Source organism: Eubalaena glacialis, chromosome 2 (assembly GCF_028564815.1).
Source record: "Eubalaena glacialis isolate mEubGla1 chromosome 2, mEubGla1.1.hap2.+ XY, whole genome shotgun sequence".
Lineage (NCBI taxonomy): Eukaryota > Metazoa > Chordata > Mammalia > Artiodactyla > Balaenidae > Eubalaena > Eubalaena glacialis.
In genome coordinates, this window is record NC_083717.1 from 62,652,280 (window position 1) to 62,673,851 (window position 21,572).

A 21,572-nucleotide genomic window follows, 5' to 3' on the forward strand; every position below is an offset into this window, starting at 1 on the left:
ATTGGGCTGCGTGCCTTATGAACAATGCCAATATATCATTTCCCTTAAAGATAACAAATGGCACCAAACAGATTGGGTCACATGACCAGGGATATACTGGGCAGCACCTAATGGAAGTTCTTGCTTAAATTCTTACTTATGATCTTATAAATGCTACTAGCTATATGATTATATTCTGCCTATTTTACAAGATTATTGTTTCTTGTATTACCCAATGTGTGACTGAGTCTCTGATAAAAATGATGACTAGGCGACTTGAAATGATTGCCCAGGTACATAGTTCTATATAAGATCAATGATTGCAATAGTGTAATTCTAGATATGGGAAGAAGCAACAAGAGGGAATCTTTTCCTGGCCCAAAACAGACTAGTAAGACACGTGGTCCAAAGATTTTTGGCTACTGTTAACAGGGCCTAGTCCTGTAATAGCACGTTGAGTGACCTATCAATGAAATCCCCGCCTGACCTAGGAATGAGCATTCCTAGTGCCATGGAACAAATTGGTCATTCAATGCCTCCCAAACCTTGGTCGAATTTATGCCCCAAATAGGGGAACTGTAAAACAAAGAATGTTGCCCCCATCCAGTTCTACCTATAGTATACTCTGAAAGGAATTCAGGGCAAAGATCAGGAATGAGGCACTCTGTGCTCTGGGAAAACTGGCAGGATAAGGTCTTCAGACAGTTAGATATTTTCAGGAGAAAACTGTATGAAACCAGATTCTTGCATCATCCCATACTTAGAAGAGCACTAAAGTCATTAACTGAGATATCTGTTCCTTGGGATTAGCAGTATTCTCCCAAGATGTGTGCTTGACTGCAGGTACCCTTCTCCGAAACCACATATATACAACTGACCTCCCTCCTTACCTCTTCAGAGAAGTTCCTCAGAGCTATCTGAGAGGCTGTCTCCTGGCCTAGAGTCCTCAGTTAAGTCCCCAAATAAAACTGAAACTCACAGCTCTCACGTTGTGCTTTTTTTTTTTTCCAGTTGATGTCTCGACACCTCAGTTGTCAGCTGAGCCTCCCAACCACAAGCAAATCTTGCAAATTGCTGTTTAAAACTGGTTCCCTGAGGGGGAGGCAGTTGCCTCTTTGTTCAACCCAAGGTTACAGCAGTGAAACAAAAGAAGTGAAATTTCCCTTTCTTCTGTTCTTTCTTTTCCTTCCTGCTGCAGCAGAGATGGCGCCTGGAAAGCTTTTGTGCTTAGCACACTGAAGCTCAGAGGGGTGGCGAGGCCTGGCTGCTGACCCCAGCCCCTGCCTAATTGGCCCCCGCCGGAGCCAGGCTGGCTAATTGAGCAGGGCCTGGACAATGGGGCTGGGGGTGGGGCTGGCTTGGGGGCGGGGCTTCCTGGAGGATGCTCTCCCATTCCCGTTTCCCTTCCCAGGCCTACCAGAAGTCTGCTGACCTTCAAGGCTCCACTCTGGGCCCTCCTCCTCCAGAAGGATCCCCGGGGCCACCTCAGCCTAGCCATCGATCACTCTTCTTCAGGTTTGGGGCTCAGAGTCCTGCCTCTCCTAGACTCAGCTTGGGGTTAGCCCTTGACCTCAGCCCAGGGAAGTACAGGGCCAGGCACTCACAGGGTTGGTGAGGGGACAGACCCCAGCCCTGACCTCACAGGCTCCGCTTACTCTCCCATAAAGAACCCCTTCCCCAGTGGTCACCTCCTGTTAACATTCTCCTTGGTTAGAGCTTTGCTGCCTCTGAGTGCCCCGTGTGGGGTATGAGGAGAGCCCTGGCTGGAGTCCAGAATCTTGGATCTTAATCCAACCTCTGCCCAAATCTGCTGAATGACCCTAAGCAAGGCCCTTGCCTACTCCAGGCCTCCTCACCTGCAGGCTAGGGATATGATTGCTGTCGGGTGTGCTCTGGTTCTTGCCACAAAGAAAGAACAAATGCTTTGGCTACTGGGGTCTGAATGAGAATGTTGTCACTAACCCAGGCAATGCAGGCCCCCTGGCCTAAGGCTGGTTCACTTCCTTTTGGATGCCCCCGTCTGCCTCACTCTTCTCCCTCACTAGCCCTTGTGAGCTCTGCCCTACCAGCAGAACTTCCTGGCCTGACTGCCCCAGGCTAGCCCAGGCCCAGCCACTTTCTAGGATGTAGGCCTGGACCTCCAACAGGCCAGAGCCAGGGCCCGAATTAGCAGGAAACAATGATCACTTTAAGGGGTTTTCCCAGAAGTCCTTCTCTCTTCCCTTTCTGGGTTCCCAGGTGTGGGCTCCGGTAGCCTTGGCTGGGCCTGGGAGGCCCGCAGAAGGTCCCTGTGACCACGGGCATCTAGGGGCCAGTGCCTGTAGGCCTGATCTTCTAGTCCTCCCTCTACCTTGCTCTGGGGACACCTTTATTGGTTGCCAGGCAACACACCCCAACACACCTGGCTGCTAGGTGAGCCAACCCATCCTCCCAGAACCAGCGAGTGTGGGAGCAGACTTACAGAGCAGCTGTCAAGGAGGCCTGGGGCAGACTTTGGGGCTGGAGGGGATGGAGACTCTGGCTCCCCCATTTTTCGTGCTAGCAGTTCTGTTCCCCAGGATGGGGCCCCAGGGACTGTTGCTACAACAAGTGCCTGCCTGGTGACTGAGCCCAGCCCTGAGCTGGAAGCAGGCAGGCCCGGGGGGCCACTTCCTCTTTGTTCCAGGGTGGGGGCATCTGGGTGGGGTGGCTGGAATCAGACTAGGCTCATTCCTTGGCCAGGGAACTGCAAGGAGGTAGCAAGGCCCTGAAGGGGTCTGGCCTTCTGTCTCCCCAACCGCGGTCTCAGCACCCCTCCCCCTGACCTGCCCTCTATCTAGACCTCAGTCTTGCCCTTAGTCTCCCCCCTCCATCCCCACTGTCTCTGCCCCTTAGTTACCCTGTATCCACAGTCTCGCCTTTCCTCTCCCCCTCAGCCTCCTCCTATTTCTGTCCCTCAGTCTCCCCTCTCTCTGGCCCTTGCACTCTCACCAGTCCCTCCACAGCAGCCCAGGTTGGGTTCACCCTTCTCCTGAAGCTGCACAGCCTAGGGCCCCGCGCCTGCCCCTGGGGCCTTCCCATCTCTGCTTTCCTGATAGTCTGGACAAATTCCTTTCCTGTTAGTTCAGCGGAGAAAACATGGGTGGATGTTTTTAAAAGGAACTCACTGGGAAGCAAATGGAAAACAAACCCAAACAAGGCAGCCCACCACCTAGAAACAGCCTTGGTCACTAAGGCAAAGCCATCTACTATAACTGCCCTTGGCCCAGGGTTGCAGAGACACCCTCCTAGGGCATGGAGCGGTCTGTCTGCCTTTTCCCCAACTAAGCTGGGTCCAGCCTGTCTATCCCAAGCAAGGTTGGTTCCAGATCCTTTCCTGATAACCCTACCCCTTCATCTGCCCCTAGCAAGATGCCTGCATGAAACTGGGACTCCATAAATATTTGTTCACCTGTTAATGAATGGATGGAGGAATGTCGCAGGTCTCTGGGGTTTCAATGGTGACACAAGAATCATCCCTGACTGGACAGTACAAGACAGACAGCTTGACCTGTTTCAAAAGCTCCAGCCCTGTCTAAGGCACCCCTACCCCTGGCTGCTGGGTGCTAGCTCAGGTCTCTGCATGGGTGAGGGCCTCTGGCCTCTGTCAGTGTTAGAGGAGGGCTCTTACTCTTTTCCTTTGCAGGCCTCACTTTTCATTTAATTTACTTTAAGACCCCAGAGAGTTCACTTTTTCTTAATGGGGTTTCTTCCTCCCTATAATAGGGATGGGGCAGGATTGTTGAACAGGGTAAGCCCCACACGGCTTTGGGGCTCATTTCTGAGCTGGCTGGGAGTAGTGGGACGGCAGTGGGCTTCGAGTTTGCTCAGTGCTGTGCTCGAGTCCCTCTCTGAGCCTCAGTTTCCTCCTCTGTGAGATGGAGAGCGTGACTGCGCCCATCTCCCGGCACTGCTGGGGATGTACTGAGGCTGTGGGGATGAAGCTCCAAGCAGAGTGCCTGGCACGTGAGCGGATCTGGAAATGTTATTGCTTCCTCTGCGAGCCTCATGGGGGCCCTGGTGCTCTAACACTCCTCTAAGGAAATGAGAATGAGGCTTGTGATGGAGATGGCCATCCTCTCTGGGCGGCACCAGCCACCCAGATGGTACCCCAGATGTGGATCTAGATCTTCCTGATCCTGCCCCTCAGCCTCCCCACAGGGAATATGGGCTGCTGTGTTCTGCTGTGTGTCCCCCCTCACCACCCGCCTCTGTCCCAAGACCCTGGAGCAGAAGCCTGGGATAAAGGCAAAGCCAGACTGATGCCCCCTCCCAGCCCGGCCTTCAGCGGCCCCCTCACTGAGTGGGGCCAGGGCTCCCACGCCTGCTGCTCTGCCAATCGATTGAATCTGCTCCCATCCTCGGGCGTGCCATGAATTTTTCATCAAAGGCCTGTAGACTTTGGGAAACGCACAATTAGAAGCCCCATCAATAATGCACCATGTGGAGGCATTGCTGTGCTCAGCCAGGCCCTAGACACGGCTGTCTTCCAGTCCTGCTCTGGCAGGGGCTACGAGTGGAGCCCTCAGGGGGGTCCATCGCTGGACGCAGAGTAAGTATGGGATCCTGGGAGGTGGGGAGAAGCCGTACCCAAAGACTTGAGCCTGCCCCTTGCACCCCAGAGAGACCTGCCTGGTCTCAGACGCTTCATCCATAAAATGGGTGCTAAGGAGCCCCCCACCCCTTAAAGCGTGGTGAGGCATGGCAGAGAGTTGCTATGTGAAAACTAGGGTTCTTTGTGGGGCTGGGGGATGTCCTTCCTCTGTGGAGTCCAGGAAAGCAGGGTAGGCACCAGGCTGGGGTGGGGAGGAGGTAGAGGGGAGAACAGAGAAGCCTGGTGGCATTGGGCGGGGGTTATTCACCCAGCTCGGTGGTCAAGGTCCAGGGGGATCCTGGCCCCGCCCCCTCCAGCCTCACAGCGCAGCTCCCTTTCCAAGAGTGCTCCCCACCCCACGCATCTGCCTTCTGCAGCCTCAGAACCAACTGCTGGGGGAAGAACAGAGGTTCTGTTCTGTCCTGCCTCTGTGCCTTTGCAGTTCCTGCACCAACAGGATGGAGGCGCCTTCACCCTGTCTCTGCAGATCTGTTCTAAAAAAGTCCACCTCCTGACAAAAGCCTTTCCACAGTCCTTGGTTAGAAGGGATGGCAGCTTCCTTTTCTGAGCTTCTAGAGCCTGAATCAGACAGAAGCACTCACCGTGGGCGAGCACTGTTCTAAATACTTTGTATAGATCAATTTAATTTCATCCCTCCAGTAACACAATGAGGCAGCTGCCATTATACCCATTCTACAGAGGGGGGAAATGAGGCAGGAAGAGGTCACGGAACTTGTTCCAGTGGGGGAGCTGGTTCCAGAGTCCACTTTCTTAGCCATCTGCCCAGACTCTGGGGCTGGCTCTCCTGTCCTCAACTGGCCTTCAGGTCCACCAAGGCAGGGCTCATGCTCCCCACTTCCTCACTCACTAGGGCTGGGATCTTGCCACTGCAGGGCCTGGTGCTCCCCTGCTCCCAGCTCAGGGGAACTCAGAGCAGGTCATGCGGGCCTTATAATACCCACTGGCTGCCCTACTCCTCCCACCCGCACAGGCTCCAAGTCTAGCTCCTACATCCTGAGGCTGTCCTCTCGAACGCTGCCCCTCCCTGCAGTAAAGCACATTGACACACAGGAGAGGAAAAGAGGGGACTGGGGATGAGGTGGTTTGTCCCGTTGCTTCCGGCATGTTGCTGTGTTTCTTTGGGCCCTGCCAGGTTATGGGCCTCTGCTCCAGCCTGGGAGGGGGCCCTTGGGCACCCAGAGCTCTGTGTCCCTGCACATGGGCTGTTTGGGGCCTCAGACACAAACACCCGGAGGCCTGCCAAGGGCCCGTGGGTCCTCATTTCTAAAACCCTCTCCTGGCAGAAATGCCATCAGTGGGCCTGAAACACACATGGAAGCCATGAATCACACGTCCCTCGCCTTGCATCTCCCCCAGGCAAATCCCAGCTCCAGGCACCCCGGCAGGGTACGGCTTGGAGCTGTCCGTGGCAGAGGACTCACTATGATTCCCATAGCAACATTCACACAGGGGCCCTGCGCTGGGCCTGGGGCAGGGGTGGGTTGGGGGGAACATGGGCAGGGAGCTGGGTAAAGCCCCTCCTTGGGTGCCTCCCCGGTTGTGCATTGCACTTGGTCCTAATGAATCCACAGCCCACCCCCGAGACCTCCATGGCTCTGTTAGTAGGGAGCCAAGGAAGCAGGAGGAACGTTGCCCTCCATCTTTGGGGGAGGGTGAGTACTGCTTTTCCCCCGACCCGGGCTAAGGATACTAGGGTCCATCTATTCAACACACACTGCCCAGCAGCCCCATTAGGCCAGGCCCGTACTGGGCACCAGGAACACAGATGTGACCAAGGCTTGGAGCTTGTATCGTCCCCGAGGAGCTTGTCTTGTAGTAGATGTGGCAGCAAACACAGTGTGATATGATACATCAGTACGGTCGGTGCATTAGTGGGGGAGCCTCTCAGCCAGGCCCTTCGCCCCACCAGGGTGCAGGCAGAGGAGTAAAGGGAGGGCATCCCGGAGCCCCAACGACTCTTGAAGGGTGAGAGGATAAAGGAGTAAAGGGGTGGGCTCCTGGCAGGGGGAACAGCGGGAGCAAAGGTGTGAAGGTGACAAGTAGCCTGGCACACTGGATGAAGTGCAGACAGTCAGGATGTGTGGGGAGGAGGGGTAGTGAGAGATGAGGCTGGGGCGACTGCGGGGCCCAGTCACGGGGAATTTAATGCCAGGCTGAGGCCTAAGCATGGAGCCTGTTATAGTCAAATGAGGTGGGCTGGGCTGGAGCGAGATGCTGGCACCAAGCCTGACTATGAATTTCCCAAGACCTTCCCAGGATAAGGCCTGGTTGCCTTGTACACATGCCCAGTGAGCTGCAGAGGGCACCAGAGCCCAGAGAGGGCAAGAAGTTGCCCTGCTTCCCACAGCCCTTCGTGGCAGAGCCAGCTCAGCGTTCATAGCTCTTCAGGGCCGGGAAAGGCAGGCCGTCTCAGGGATCTGCGCGGAGGGCTGGAAGCACCGTCTATCAGAGTTGGAAGGGGCCCAGACCTTCTGGAGGAAAGAGTGGCCCTGAGGGGGTAGGGTTGGGATGTTGGCCGCCAAGAACCTGGGGATGGGGAGCCAGTCACGGGCCTGCAAACTTAGGATGTTGCCCTTTCTCAGTTCTCTGGGTGGGCCACCTGCCCTGGGGACTGGGCACGTCTAGGCCCTGTACCACCCTTGACCCACACTGCTCACGGGAAACAGACTTGCCTGTGGCTTCTCAGCCCCCGCCCTCCCTATGGCTCAATGGTGTCCCTGTTCTTAGAGCAGGGACCTGAAAACCTCAGGCTGTGGGAGCCAGAGGTGGGACCAGGACCAGAGCCCTGCCCCTCAGCCCCCAGAGGCGGCCAGCCTTCTGCGGGATGGCTTGATTGGGACTAGAGAGCCAAGGCCCTGCCTGGGGGGGGAGGGCTCGGAGGTGGTCTGCAAGGGCCTCAGGTCAGGCACGGCTCACCAGGGTGAGGGGCTAGAGGTGGGGAGGGAGGTGAAGGAAGAGGAGGACTTGGCCTCACCTTCAGGAGTCCTAGACTGAGCGGGGGGACAGTGCCCCAGCCTGTGGAGCCCCAGTCTGAGGGGAGGTGCTATGTCCCTGCCTTGGAGCATATCTGAGGGGGAGGCAGGACCCACACGCTCCCGATAAGGACACATGAAAAGAACAGATGGTGCCAACAAGTGCAAATTAATTGAGCGAAGCCTGTGTACATAGGCGCTGTGAACAGGCAGGCTGACAGGCCCAGGAGGGGGTGGAGCGGGGACAGGGCAGGGAGCAGGGAGAAGCTATAACGAGCACTTATCGATGTCTCGCTGATCTGCAGTCCCAAGCACAGTTATTGACAAAGCCTGTCTATAAATCTCCTGGCCATGTCTCTAGAAACCTTAATTACGGGGCCTCATTACCCCTCACACCTCTAGGCACGGGGGACCAGCCTGAGCCAGAGAGGCTGCTGACACTGAGGCTGGCCTGTGACAGCCGGGCTAAGCTGCTGCAGCAAGAGATGCCCAGCTGGGATGCCTGGGGGGACACAGCTTAGGGTCCTGTGCCCCAAGGTGTGGGCAGAGGCTCAGCCTCCAGGCCAAGGGCAGGGGGGTGGAAGAGACTTTGGTGCCAGGGAGCTCAGGGTTCATGTTCCGGTTTTGCCAGTTACTCTTGGCTCTGCCAAGCACTTGGCCTCTCTGAGCCTCAGTTTCATCATCTGTACAATGGGGACAGGGCTGCTGTGAAGACTAAGTGGGCAGTGACTGTCCAGTGTCAAGCACAGTGCCCAGCACTGGTGCATGTGTAACACATGTCCTTCCCTCTCTTCTTGGTCACTCTGCTTAGAAGCTACCGGGAAAGAAAGCAGCAGCCCCTCACGTGCCAGGAGCTGGCCTGGCACACTCAGCTAGACCTCAGTGTGCTCCTGTTGAACATAATTTCACAGCATCATACAAGGCTACTCTCTGACCAGCAAGACAAAAAGAAGACCACTCCATAATCATGTCTGAACACAGATGAAACATGAACATTGTCCAAACCACACAGATGACGAGACAGCAGCCTTTCCTGGCTAATACGAGTGCCTGCTGCTTCTTTACCAAGGACAGTTGCAGCCTCGTTGTTCCCCTGCCTTCTGGGTAAGAATCACTAAAATCCCCACTCATAGAATTATCCCCCTTCCTGAGAGCATCTGACCAGAGCAAAGCCTTATATCCTTGAACTCTCCCCTGAATCACCTAACAGGAGCCTGAGTCCTTTATGTCCTTTCCCAACACACCTTCTTAATAGCCTCCACCCACCTTCTTGGTTGTCTTTGGTTGGAAGGAATTGAGATTATTAGTAGAACATCATGTCTTTAGACTAGCGTGCTCCAGGCCTGAATTCTAGACTCTCATTTTCGCCCTCCCCCATCTCATCATTTCTGTGAAGGTGTGTGCCCACGGCTTCCCATTCAGTGTTCCCTCCCTAGGCCAGGAGAAAAAAAGCCCTGGAGCAGGCCTGTGGAGGGAAGAGGTCCCAGGGCCACTTTCCAGATCTCTGGTGTGGGGGAAGGAGCCCCAGGCTGGACATCTGGGCCTCTTGTGGGATTCAAGGGGGGCAAAGACAATCTGGAGCTGAGGGAGGGACTGGGGTGACAGAGGAGCTGAAGGTGGGGCCTCTCTTCCTTCTTCCCAGGGCTCACCTTAGCCCCTGGAAAGCCAGCACTGGGAGGGGTCCTCTGCTCCAAATGCCTAGGCCTGATGTGCCAGAAGGGGCCGACTCCCAGGGCTTTCTGGGGGAGGCTGGCATGGATGGGCAATGCCTCAGTGTAGTTGGGAATGGGCAGGTGTAGGTCCCCATCCCTGGGAGCTCACTAACCTTTTCTCTGCCTCTCTGGCCCCATCTAGATTCTTTTAAAAAGGCTGTTATGGCCTCTGCCCCCCATCCTCAGGGACTGGACCCTTTGTGGCTGGTTCTCCCCTCCTGCCTCCAGCCTAGGCCTGAAGTGCTGAAAACTGTGCTCCATTTCTGCCAGGCTCTGGGCTCACCCCATAGCCTCACAGAGGGTTTCTGCTCTCAGACTCCTGGGCGATGCTTCTGGAAATCTGTGTTACACTTTGCCATCGGAGCCTTGAGTCACAAGGTCCTTTCAGAGCCCCTTCTCACCTGGCTGGTGACCCAGCCTCTTTTAGCCACTTTGCCATCATGACTCGCCCCCCTCCCATCCCTGGGAATCCCCCTGGGCCCTAGCCCTCGCAGATGCAGGCAGCAATGAGGGGAGGGGTTTCATGAGGGGATGCTCCCATTGCCTGAGGGCTCCCTCTCTACCCAGTGTCTCTGGGTACCCATGCCCCTGTCCACCTCAGGCCCAGGGTTCAGTCTCAGAATGCAAATCCTGATTAGTTAGACCTGCCCCAAGCACATCTCCAGTCCTGCCTCAGGGCCAGCTCCCCTCCCACTTTCAATGTCAGGCCCCAAGCCCGTCCTGCTGAGATGGCAGTAAGATCACTCACTCCACAGAGGATTTGGGAAGGTCTGGGGTAGGTAAGTCAGAGACCCATACACGGTGGAGGAATGTATTCCCCAAGGGATTGGCTGATGTTCGTCTGATATGAGGGTCTTGGAGGGGCTGAGAGAGAGGAAATCTGGCCTCCCCCCATGCCCCAAACTCTCCCATACTGTCCTTCTCACCTCCTGCTATGAATGTTAAGGCACCAGAGGCCCTTCACAGCTCACAGAACCCTTTCCAGGCACCTCGGGGTTTTTGCAGCCAGCCTGTGGGGTAAGTGTTATCATTATTCCCATTTCACAGCTGAAAAGACTGAGGTTCCTATAGGTGCTGGCTGGGTGCTAAGTGGGAAGCAAACTTCCTGCCTCTGATCCAGACCTGTCTTCTCCCCTGGGCCATGTGGCTCCTTAGGAAGGGACACTTTATGCATCCGTGGACCCATTTACGGAGCACCTACTGTGTGCCAGGCCCTCCAGAGTGTGGGTGGGGAAAGGATATAAGGCAGAGAGAGCAGAGGAGCAAAGGCCTGGAGCTGTGAGTGAGTATGATTAGAGTTGCGTGTGGGTAGAATATTGTGGGTTGGGGCACAGGCTTCAGAGGTCACAGGGGTCATCAGGCTGAGGGGCTCATGCAGCAGGTGAGGGAACTATTGGAAGGGTTTAGAGCAGGGGCAACACACCTGGTGGCTGTGTCCTAGGGTGCAGGCGGTCAAGTGGGCAGGAGGGTTCCATCTGGACTGGCTCCTGGACTGAGCCAGCTTCCTGAGGGAGCCCCTCTGGCACTCCACAGGAGCTCCCACTTCTTAAAGGTGAATGTGGGAGGGAGAGGCCTTCATCTTGGCCTCCACGAGACTCTCCCCCACTGGTGAAGCAGGGCTCAGAGTGCGCTCCCCACCCAACCAGAGGAGGGACCCTGAGATGCCTCCAGTCTCCCAAACCAGTCTTCCGAGGGGCTCCAGCCACCAGGTCCTTGCCCTTGCCGGCCCTTCGATATCCCTGAGCCACTATCCAGCCATCGCCTGCGTCTACCACATGGAGGTGGATTTGCATATCTGAGAGTAAAAAAAATTCTGCCGCAGAAGCTTAGCGCCATCAGGGCTGCTGAGCTCCCTTTTGTCTGTCTGAGTAAGAGCTGGCTAAAGGCTGAAGGATAATTAGTCCCTTGTGGGCAACGCTGTCCCCCCTCCTTGAAGATTTAAAGGCACAGTCCACCTACTCAACCTACTTCTCCTCGCCACAGTTCCCACTGGCATCGCGGCCCTTCTCTTGCAGCCCCTCCCAGCCCAGCTTCTCAGTCCTGGTGGCGCTGAGGAGGGGAGGTCTGCCGCTGGAGGAACGATGAATGGGCATTTTATCTGATTAAACTGGGAGTGAACTGGCTCTTCTCTATTATCTTTGGACCTGATTGGATATTTAACACCAAATTTAGTGTGTGTCAGTGCATGTGTGTGTGTGTGTGTGTGCGCGCCTGCATGTGCATGAACTGGGCTTTTCTAGTGCACGTCAGGAGGAGGAAATTGGATTGTACTGAAAAGCATTTAATCTGAGCTCAGGAGTCTACCCTAATAGAGTCACTGAGCTGGGGGAGGGACAGTTCTGCCCTTAACCCTGGACAGGAAGGGGCCCTGCCCTGGGGCCTGTGTGTTACAGGATCCTGCTCTGGCCTTCCTAGGGCTGCACCCTCCCCATGGGGTGAGAGGAGTTGGTGAGGCCAAGGGGTGTGCCCATCCAGAGCCTGAGTACTGTTCTAGACCACACCCTGGTACAGAGGACCCCAGAATCCTCTCCTGCTTCCAGGGCCTCTCCTCCTAAAGGGGACCGTGCACTCTTACACAGGTGAAAGGTCTCACAAGATCACTGGGTCATTAGGGTGTGGGACCGAAACTGAGCTGGATGAGAAGGAAAGAGGACGTCTCCTGCTAGATTTGAGGGGACTGGGGCAGGGGGCTGGGAGCTGCTCTCCCCATGTCGCCAGGGTCCAATGTGGAATCCAAGAATCCTCTGAGGTGGTTTCTAAGATATATTTGTCAAGGTAGAAGAATAGAACATGTATAATAGTTTGTGGGCTCCAGCTTGATTTATAATTTTTCCTTATCTGGGGTGTAGGTAATGTGGTGTGTAGACCTCCACATGTATTCTCAAAGGTTTGGAGTGGGCCTGGGGAGGGGACCGGCAGCCACAGAGCTCTGTTCTGGGGTTTAATAGAAACTAAGGCAGCCATCCCACCCAGACAGGCTGGGGAGACGATGAGTCAAACTCACCAGGCTCTTGACTTGAGTCATGAGGCTTGGCCAAGGCAGCTGCAGGAGCAGGCACTGGGCTGAAACCCCAAACCTGTGTTGGACCAATGAATGCTCTCCCACAGTCTTGCCCTGTGGCCCTGGGAGGGTTACTGAGCTACCAGCAGTTTCCCCAACTGTACAATGAGGATGATCATCGTATGTCCTTCATCAGATTGGCGCAAGGATGAAACAAGATTATGACAAAGTTCTGGGAGCAGAGTAAGAGCTCAATAAAGATTGATGGATATAATTAGTATTATTAAAAGGTGGGCTAAGCTGGCAGTTTGCAGAAGGGATGGGCCCCATTTCCCAGGTTAGCAAATCTCTCCCAGTCCCCCCTGGTTCTGTAGTCCCCCCTCCAACCCTCACCAGTCGATGATTTGAGCCCTCAGCAATTTATGGCCTCATCATCTTGGCTTTATTTACAGAGAGAGCTGCACTCCTGCCCCGCCCACCCACCATTTAATCAAGGAACTGAGATGGATAGTGATACAGGGCAGCAAGAGCCATCTCACTAAGGAGCGGAGCCAGGAGGCCATCCTATCTCCGCCTGCCTTGTTTGCCGGGATGAAGGAGGAAATCATCAAGACCAGGCTCCTCACTCCACAGAGGAGGAGGCGGAGGCCCAGAGAGGGAAGGGGGTCAAACAGGGTGACTCCTCAAGTCAGTGGCAGAATAGAAACTGGACCCCAGGTCTCCGGATACCCTTCCCGTCCAGTGCTCTCTCAGCTGTTGATTTTCTCTCTTCTGGGGGCCGCTGCCCCAGTGGCCCTCTCATCCCCATCTCCTCTGAGCCCAATCTTTGGGTGCTTGTGGCTAGGCCCTGATTTAGCCAATCCCCATTTTATAGACAAGGAAACTGAGGTCCAGAGAGGGAAGGGACTAGCCCGAGGGCCCCACAGTGTCTCTTGGTGAGATCCTAAGCCAGTGTTCCACCTGGGAGATACGGACATACACACACACACACACAAATACACACACACGTAATCTCCACTCATCAGATTGCTCTTGCAGGAACAAGTTCACCCACCTACACTTCTCTTCTACCAGCACATCAAAGATCTATTGTGGTTTTCATACTAACAACCACTGACAGCAGTGCCGTCTGTGTACCCTGCCTGGCATTCTGTATAAAGTGTGCCCTGCCTGGCAGTGGAGGTTAGAGTTAGGTACACTCCCCTCTGTGCTCCTACAATCCCCTGAGAAGACTGCACCCGGGTCCTGGCTACGACTCTCCTCCACTGAATTCTGATGTGTCTCTTCTGCTGAATGGGGGCTTCCTGAGGACAGGGACCTTTGTAGGGAGTTATCTTTATGTTACTGTCACTTAACCTGGGGACAAGCTTCTGAAGAGGGATCAAAAGGGAAGGTCTGGGACTTCCCTGGTGGCACAGCGGTTAAGAATCCACCTGCCAATGAAGGGGATGCGGGTTCGATCCTTGGTCCTGGAAGATCCCACATGCTGCAGAGCAACTAAGCCTGCGAGCCACAACTACTGAGCCCGTGTGCCACAACTACTGAAACCTGTGTACCTGGAGCCCATGCTCCACAAGAGAAGCCACTGCAAGGAGAAGCCCTCGCACAGCAACGAAGACCCAACGCAGCCAAAAGTAAATAAATAAATAAATAAATGAATAATAAAAAAATTTATTTTTTTTAAAAGAAGGGAAGGTCTGGGTGAGTTGTGCCCCCTCCCCCTTTCTCCCTCCATCTCAAAGGACCCCATGAATGCAGTGACTATTAATAAGCTTCCTGCAAAGTGGACCGCCTTTCATAGTTTCCAATGCACTGCCATCCACTCTCTTGTAAATATACTCAAAAGCCTCAAAAGTAGAGTAGGGGGAGAGTATTCCCTCCTTTTAACAGATGAGAAGGCCCAGAGAGGTGGAGTGACTTATCCAAGATCACACAGCTCCTGAGTGGTAGAGACAGGACTCAGACCTGCTATAGCTGCACAGATGTGTAGATGGGTCTGCAGTGGGAGATAACAGGACTTGGCACATAGTAGATGCTCAGAAAGCTGGATGAATGAGTGAATGAATGAACAAGTGAGTGCATATGCCTGACTGTAAAGTCAACAGGGAAGGGGAGTGGCTCAGATTGTGTGGGGGTCAGGGAGTGCTTGACATTTTGTTTCCTGTGCTCACGTGTCCCCTTCTTGGCTCCTCAAGCACTGCTCAGACTTGGGGCAGAGCTCTTTCCCTTTCCCAGCCCCTGGGGAGGCGTCACTTTCTCACCCGCCTCCCCAGGCTGTCTCACTTCCCTTGGCCTCTGCAGGCTCCTCGTCAGTTAGGCTGGGGGCCTTCTCCTTGGAAGCATGCCTCCCCATCTCCAGATCTGCCCCTGATGTCTGTGAGGCCCAGAACAAGGGCATAAATGGAGGTTCCCTGCAGGTGCCCACCCTCCCCCCTAAACAGCCATCGCCTGATCCTATGGGTGCATCCCTGAATGTATTTGACTCTTGGGAGAATAGACTTTGGGAAGAGGCCTGCACGGCCCTCAGAAGCAGGCTCAGGTCCATTTGGGCAGGAAATTCTGGGGTCTTGGATACCTAAAGACTGGTCTAGATTGTGGGGCTTGGGCTCCAGAGTACATTTACCTGACCCTGTGGACCCCTTGCTCTGTGGAGAGAGATGAGGCTGGAGGAGGCCCAGAAAGGGCCCTCTAAATCATCTAAGGATGGTATCCCTCTCCCATCCTGTCTAATACCCTGTTCCATGGCCCTGGGGACCTTTCCTGGAGCCAAGGCCACTTGTCCCTCTGGTCAAGTTGGTCAGAAAAACAAGCCCACTCCAGCAGCCAGTGGCTTTCCGTGGCTGGTCAGCCCTGGGCTCCCCACCAGCTCCAGGGACCTGGCAGGGGTGGGAGATGGTGTGGGGGGAGTGAGCCCACAAGTGAGAGAGTATGTGGAGTGGGGAGATGGAGCCAGCCTGCAGTGGGCCTTGCTCAGCCATGCTCACACACATACATACACACACACACACACACACACACACACACACACACACACACCAAGACAATAAATCGACAAACACTTAATCTCTCTGCAAATTGAAACGGAGCTGTAAATATCTGCTGTATCCCAGCAGCTGAGTTATGAGTCTCGTTTATTAATCTCTTTAGTCCCAGGTGATGGATGGAGGAGGAGAATGGCCCACTGGGGAGATTCCGGGGATGGGGGAAGGAGGGAGGAGAAGTGGGTGAGGGGTCTGGGAGTAGCCTTTCTGGAGAAGGGGTCAGAGAGGGGAGGCCTGGGGGCTGTGTGCTTTCCCCCGTTTTATTCTCCGTCTTGAAAAGCTCCATCAACACAGTGACTATTAATAAGCCTCCTGGCAAAGTGCACAGCCCTTTACAGTTTCCAATTCCCTGTCATCCACTCTCTTGTTATTCCTTCCCACGGCCTCAAGAGGTTGGGGGGATGGGGACAGGAATCTCTTTCACTTAACAATAAGGAGACAGGCCCAGAGAGGTGGAATGATTTATCCAAGGTCACACAACTCTTGAGTGGTGGAGACAAGCTCAAACCTGCTAGAGCTGCACGAATGAGAGGAAGCCGGAGGAAGGATCTGCAGGGAGAGATAACAGAGATGCACAGGATGGGGTCCTTATTTCTCTCAAATGCTTGGTAAGCATCTTTCTCTCTCTCTCTCTCTCTCTCTCTCTCTCTCTCTCTCTCTGTAGGAACTGGAGGAGGAAGAGAAGGATGGGCAGTGGAGTCGGGACTACTGAGACTGGGGTGTTGGAGCAGGAGGGATGGGCTGACAGTGATGTTTCTGGAAACACCTGGTGGCCTGTAGGGGGCACGGAGTCAGGGCCCTCTGATTGGAGGCTGTTGAGGTGGGCACCAGAGGGCTGTGCTTTCTTTATCTCTGTCTCCATCTGTTTCTCTTGTATTTTCCCTCCCTCTTGTGGTCCAAAGATCTGGGTGGGGCTCAGACTCTCAGGGACCTGGGTGATCTGCCTCCCAGGTTGGGCTCGGCGTCACTCTGGTTTATGGAGGTCAACCCCAGGCTCCTGGGCTTTGTGATGCCAACACCCCGAGCTGCCGTTCTTGCTACTAGGTGCCACTGACGTCAGTAGTGTCCATACTCAGGAGACCCCTGCTGGCAGCTGCCTCCTGCTCAGGACCCATCACCTGCCACCAGGTGGTGCCCGGGGAGCCGAGGCGGGGCCTGAGCTTCTCAGCCTCACCAGTCTGCAGACCTCCTCCTGGGCCAGAGCCTGGGGGCAGGACCAAGGCTCCAGGAGCCCCAGGGGACTTTGGAACATCTGCTCCAACCTCCTCTGCTGACAGAGGAAGGGACTGGGGCCCAGAGAAGGGAAGGGAGTTCAAGGTCATTTCAAGGAGGTGGTGAGAGTGCTATGAGCGCAGGGGATAGTGTGGAGCTGGGCTGATGGGCAGAGGGTATGTGTCCTGTGGCTGTGGGGTGCTGAGGGGGCTGAGGGTGTAGCCATCACGAAAGGAGCAGGGCTGGGGCTGGGGAGGGCCCACGCCATGACCACATCCTGATTTGCCTAGGACTATTGGGTTTAGCACTGCAAGTCCTATGTCCCGGGACCCCTCAGTCCGGGATGGTTGGACACCATAGGGCCACGCCAGGCACACTCACAGGACCAGGCTCACAGGTGTCTGTGCTATACTGCCAGCCCTTTCTGAAGGCCCCTCACCTGTTCCATTTGACCCTCAGAGGTAGGTAAGGCAGGTAAGTAGCTCTCTTCTATTACAGACAGAAAAATCAAGGCTCAGAGACACAAAGTGCTCCAAGTCACCCTGGGAAGGCATGGGAGAGCCAGCACCTCTCTGCCTGGCTGGGCTGGGAAGCCTGCCCTCCTGTCACCCGAGCCCCAACCTCCGCTGCTGTGTGACCTGGGAGGAGCCACAGCTTCTCTGGCCTTCCTTCTTCTCCTCATCCTTGAAATGGGGCCCTTTGTCCAGAGGAGCTGAAGGCAACCTACCAGGTTAAATGGCGGTGAGGACAGCTGGGGAAGGGGACACTAAAAAACCAGGAGGTGAAGGGGATCAAGGGATCATTCTGGGTTCAGCAGACTCAGGAGTGGGAGAGAAACAAAAGTGTTATGCTCAGAGCAGGGCGGGCATGCGGGGACTGGGAAGGGGAGAGATGAAGGGAGGGGTTTAGGCTTTCAAACAGAGAATGAAAGAAATGAGTTATTCCAGTGTGGTGAGGTTGGAGAAACTCCACTGAATCTTTAAACAACCCTTGTCAATTATTCATCTGCTGGTATGAGGGCCCTCTGGTCTGCCACAAATCTCCTCTGAGCAGTGGAGGAAAGGATGGAGGGAGGGGAAAAAAAGGGGGCGGGGGGAGAGAGAGAGAAACAGAGGAAGGCAAATATTTACTGGCTACTGTGCACCTACTCTGTCACTCCTGCCTGCCGGGGAACTCCCAGAGCTCAGAAGCTTGGCCTCTTCCCACCCCACCTGCCTCAGGACCCTGCACTGCAGGGCACAGGGCTGGGCACCTGGCGGAGGGGGGGGTGTCTCTTTTCCTGGCTGATTGGAGGAACTGCTGATACAGCTGCTGGGGAAGGGGAATCTGCACAGTGGCAAGCATTTCACAAGCCCTGGTGAATGGAGCTGGCTTGTCTGGAGGCTGCATGGAACCCCTCATCTCACCGGCTCTCACCGGTGTCAGAAGACATTGCCTGGTTCAGCATGAGGTGGGCTCAGGGAATCTAGGGGGTGAGCGGGGAATGCTTACAAGTTGTTTAGTGTTTGGAGAGTTACCATGTGTGGGATGCCTCTTAATATCTCATTCTTCACCCTCACTTAAAAGCCCACCTCTTCCAAAAAAGACTCCCTGGGCTACTCAGAAGGGAGGTGAAGGCTTCCTCTAGCTGTGCCCAGGCCTTACACTTGACCCAAGGTCATACCCACAAGATCCTGACCCTGGTGAGTCCACTCAGGACTGGAGCTTTGCACCCACTTTGATAGAATGGAACGTGAAAGGCCTATGTCAAAATCAGATGTCCCAGATAAAGGGAGGAAGAATTGACTGGATTGAAGGCAGATCCAAGTGCACACTGTGGGTAAGGGCGTCCGGGGGCAGGCCCCAGGGCAGCAGGGAGCATCCGTGGCATCCTGTCCGAAGAGAGGGTACAAACCCTGGTCTCCTCCACTCCTTTCTCTGTTCCCACGGTGATCCTTTCTCCAGAAAGTGTTCAATTTTCTATTAAGCTCTGGAGGAAATCAGTGGCAGAATTTTTTCCTGGGCTCTGGGGAGTGTGCTACAAGACCAGACACAGACTAATGCACTCCTGGAATCAGGTGCTGCAGACACAGACTAATGTACTCCTGGAATCAGGTGCTGCTGAGAGGCTCACAGCCCGGATACAGTGGCCGAGAGCTGAGGGACACAGTTAATCGTTTGCTCACTGCACAATCACTGCCATGTCACTGGGGCCCACTGCTACACCCCCAGGCTCTGCTGCTGGTGGCCACTCCCTGACCGCACGTCCAGGAGTCACACACCTTGCGACAGTGCCATTGCCACCCAGATGTGTTCTAGTGCAGTCAGGTATTTTCCATGTCCTGTGTCTCTGTCTACAGTGTACACGCTGTATTCCGTGCTCATTGCCGTGTTCTATGGCTGCATCTTCCTGTAATGCAGTGTTGTGTGATATCATTGTATGGCTTGGGTCTATTGCTATGCAACTACACTCCACTGCTCCTTCACCGTGTCCTATAGCTTGTCATTGTGTCTGTTGGTCGCATGAGCTCGCGGACTGCTATGTAATTTTGTTTGGTTGCTATGGAACAGTGACCCATTGCTTCACGCTACCTGTCATGGAGCTGTGCGCGTTGCTACCCACCCACGTTCTAGTGTTTGTTACTGGGCTCTACTGGCCGCATGAATGTTTGTCTGGCTCCTACCCTGGTCCTTCTGGGCTCTGCCTAGGGGCTTGGAACTGGAGCTGGGGGCTGAGTCTCTAGGACCCAACCGAGGCAGAGGTGGGAATAGTCAGCATGGTAGATCTGTGCTGACAGAGAGACAGAGAAGAATGATGCATTGGAGGACTGAGGCAGGGGTGGAGGGTAAAGAGAATGAAGCCAAAAGCCAGGAACAAGGAGGGAATAGGCTGGAGGCTGGGCCTGGGACAGACTGGGATGGGCAAGGGAGAGGGGCAGGCCTGCTGGGCCCCAAAGCCTTTACCTACATCTGTGTAGGGTCAGGCCTGGCCTGGGCCCTGGAGCCCAGAGATGAGGAAGGTGGTGGCTGAGTGTACCTAACTCAACAGCAAGCTAGGGAGAGCAGCCAGTGCTTGTGACCTTGCCAGGTGCCCAGCAAGGGGAGGGTAGAGGGACCAGCCCACCAGTGGGAGTGCTGGGGTGATACCCAGAGAGGGCATGCTTGAATTAGTTCTCCATATAGACACAACTCACAACATCTCTGACAGGGTAAAGGGCAGCCTTGAGCCCCCTTGTTCATACTCAGAGCCTCCCCAAATCCTGTCTTAGTGCCCTTGGGCCACTTATTTCTCCTCCTGCCCTCTGTTTACTCAACCCCTTGCTCAAAAACGGTTCCTCCTCATGACTAACCTTGACTTCTCAAATGCAGTCTAGTTTCATCTCCATGGTTTAATCCTTTAGAGAAGATCCACACTAGCTGGCCTACTACCCAAGTTATTATGCTTTAAATATTAAAGGATATGAAAAGTATATATACTGTTTGTATTGCTCACCTACTGGATCCATCCTATATGTCAAGGCCCTTCCCCCTCAGCTCTGCTTTTTTCTCCTTCTTTCCCCCATTATCACCATCAACAATATCACCATTGCATTTTATAAGCAGAATGAAGATTCCAACTCAGCCGATTCCAACCCTTTCTACATCTTACCTCCCCAAGCAAATATATAATATTAAGTCATCTCTAATTTCTCTCAAATAATCCAGACCCTGAGACCCACTGACCTCCACTCAGACCTTGGATCCTTTGCCAAGCAGAAATGTTCACTAGACTCCAAGCCAGAGAGGGCCTGCCATGCACGGTACCAGGAGTGGGGCCCATACTGCTCCCTCCTTGACCCTGCTGGGTCCAACACCCAGTGGCTGAGATGAGAGGCCCATCCTGCTCCCCGGGGTAATGTGAGGTCTGCATCCAGCGGTGAGGTGAGGGCCTCCCTGGGTGATGCCTGAGGCTTGGCTGGCTCGGCATCCCAGGGGAGGCCCCTGGAGCTGGAGGGGTGAGGGGAGGAGAGAGCCCTGAGCTCTCTGCAGGGTTGTGACCAGGGAGGGAATGCCTTCGTCTTTCCCCTTCCTTCCTGTCTGCCTTTCCCCTTCCATGGTGTCTTCCCTTTTCCTTCCTTCCCTGGCCTTTCCCCCTCCTTCTTTCTCCCCTGTACTACCTCTGCTCAGAGGCACAAGAGGGGCGTCACGAGGCCGGGCTGTGGAGGCAGCAGACATTGGTTTATTCATGCTGCCCAAAGTCTCCAAAGGCAGGTCTGAATCTTTATTTTCAACCCAACTGATGGCTGAGCTGGCAGGTCAGGCCTGGGAGCTGCCTTCCCGAGGCGCAGAGGTAAGAAGAGTGAGTGTAGAAGATGGCTTCGGGGTGCTCTGGACCTGCCAGGGAGGGTCTCGCTTGGGGTGGGCAGGGGCGCTCCATGTGGGAGCATCCTGGGCACACCCAGCAGACAGCAGCCTTCCTATTCGTCCGATGGGACATGTTCCAGGAAGGTGCAGAAGTGCCAGGGGAAGATGCGAAGGCTGTCGGTGGAGACGGTCAGGTCCTGGGAGGAGGAGGCCCAGGGCTTCCCTATGGGCCGGTGGCCTTGGCTCCGGCCTTTTCTCAGGATCTTCCGGAGCAGCATTCCCCATGGGATCTGCTGTGGAAGAAGGGAAGAAGTCACGTATGAATTCACCCATGGTGGCTGGGACAGGACTTCAATTGGAGCCTTTGACTGGACTGTCTTTCTGGGGCCCTGTCCTAGAGCTTTCTGCATCAAGGGGCTAGGACTCAGCACTGAGCCCTCACCAAATTAAGGCATCACCTCGGCTGGCTGCCTGCACCATCCCTTTCCCAGCATCTTGTCAACTGGTAATGGGAAGCCAGACCAACTCCCACAATCAAGGGTAGAGACTCTGTGAACAAAGACAATATCCTCTTTGCTTTGAGTCTTACTTTCCTCTTTCAAAAGTTAAAACTAATCTTTCTGGGGCTTCCCACTACCCAGAGGACAAGCTCTCGAGTTGATGGCTACTTGAGTCAGAGGAACCCAGTCTTACATGTGT

The 21,572-nt window shown here is 54.8% G+C and overlaps 1 protein-coding gene across 1 annotated transcript in view; it reads right to left on the reverse strand.

The window, feature by feature from the left end:
* Positions 1-21,572, reverse strand: part of CCDC33 (coiled-coil domain containing 33) — a 115,893-nt gene that overhangs the window by 23,554 nt on the left and 70,767 nt on the right.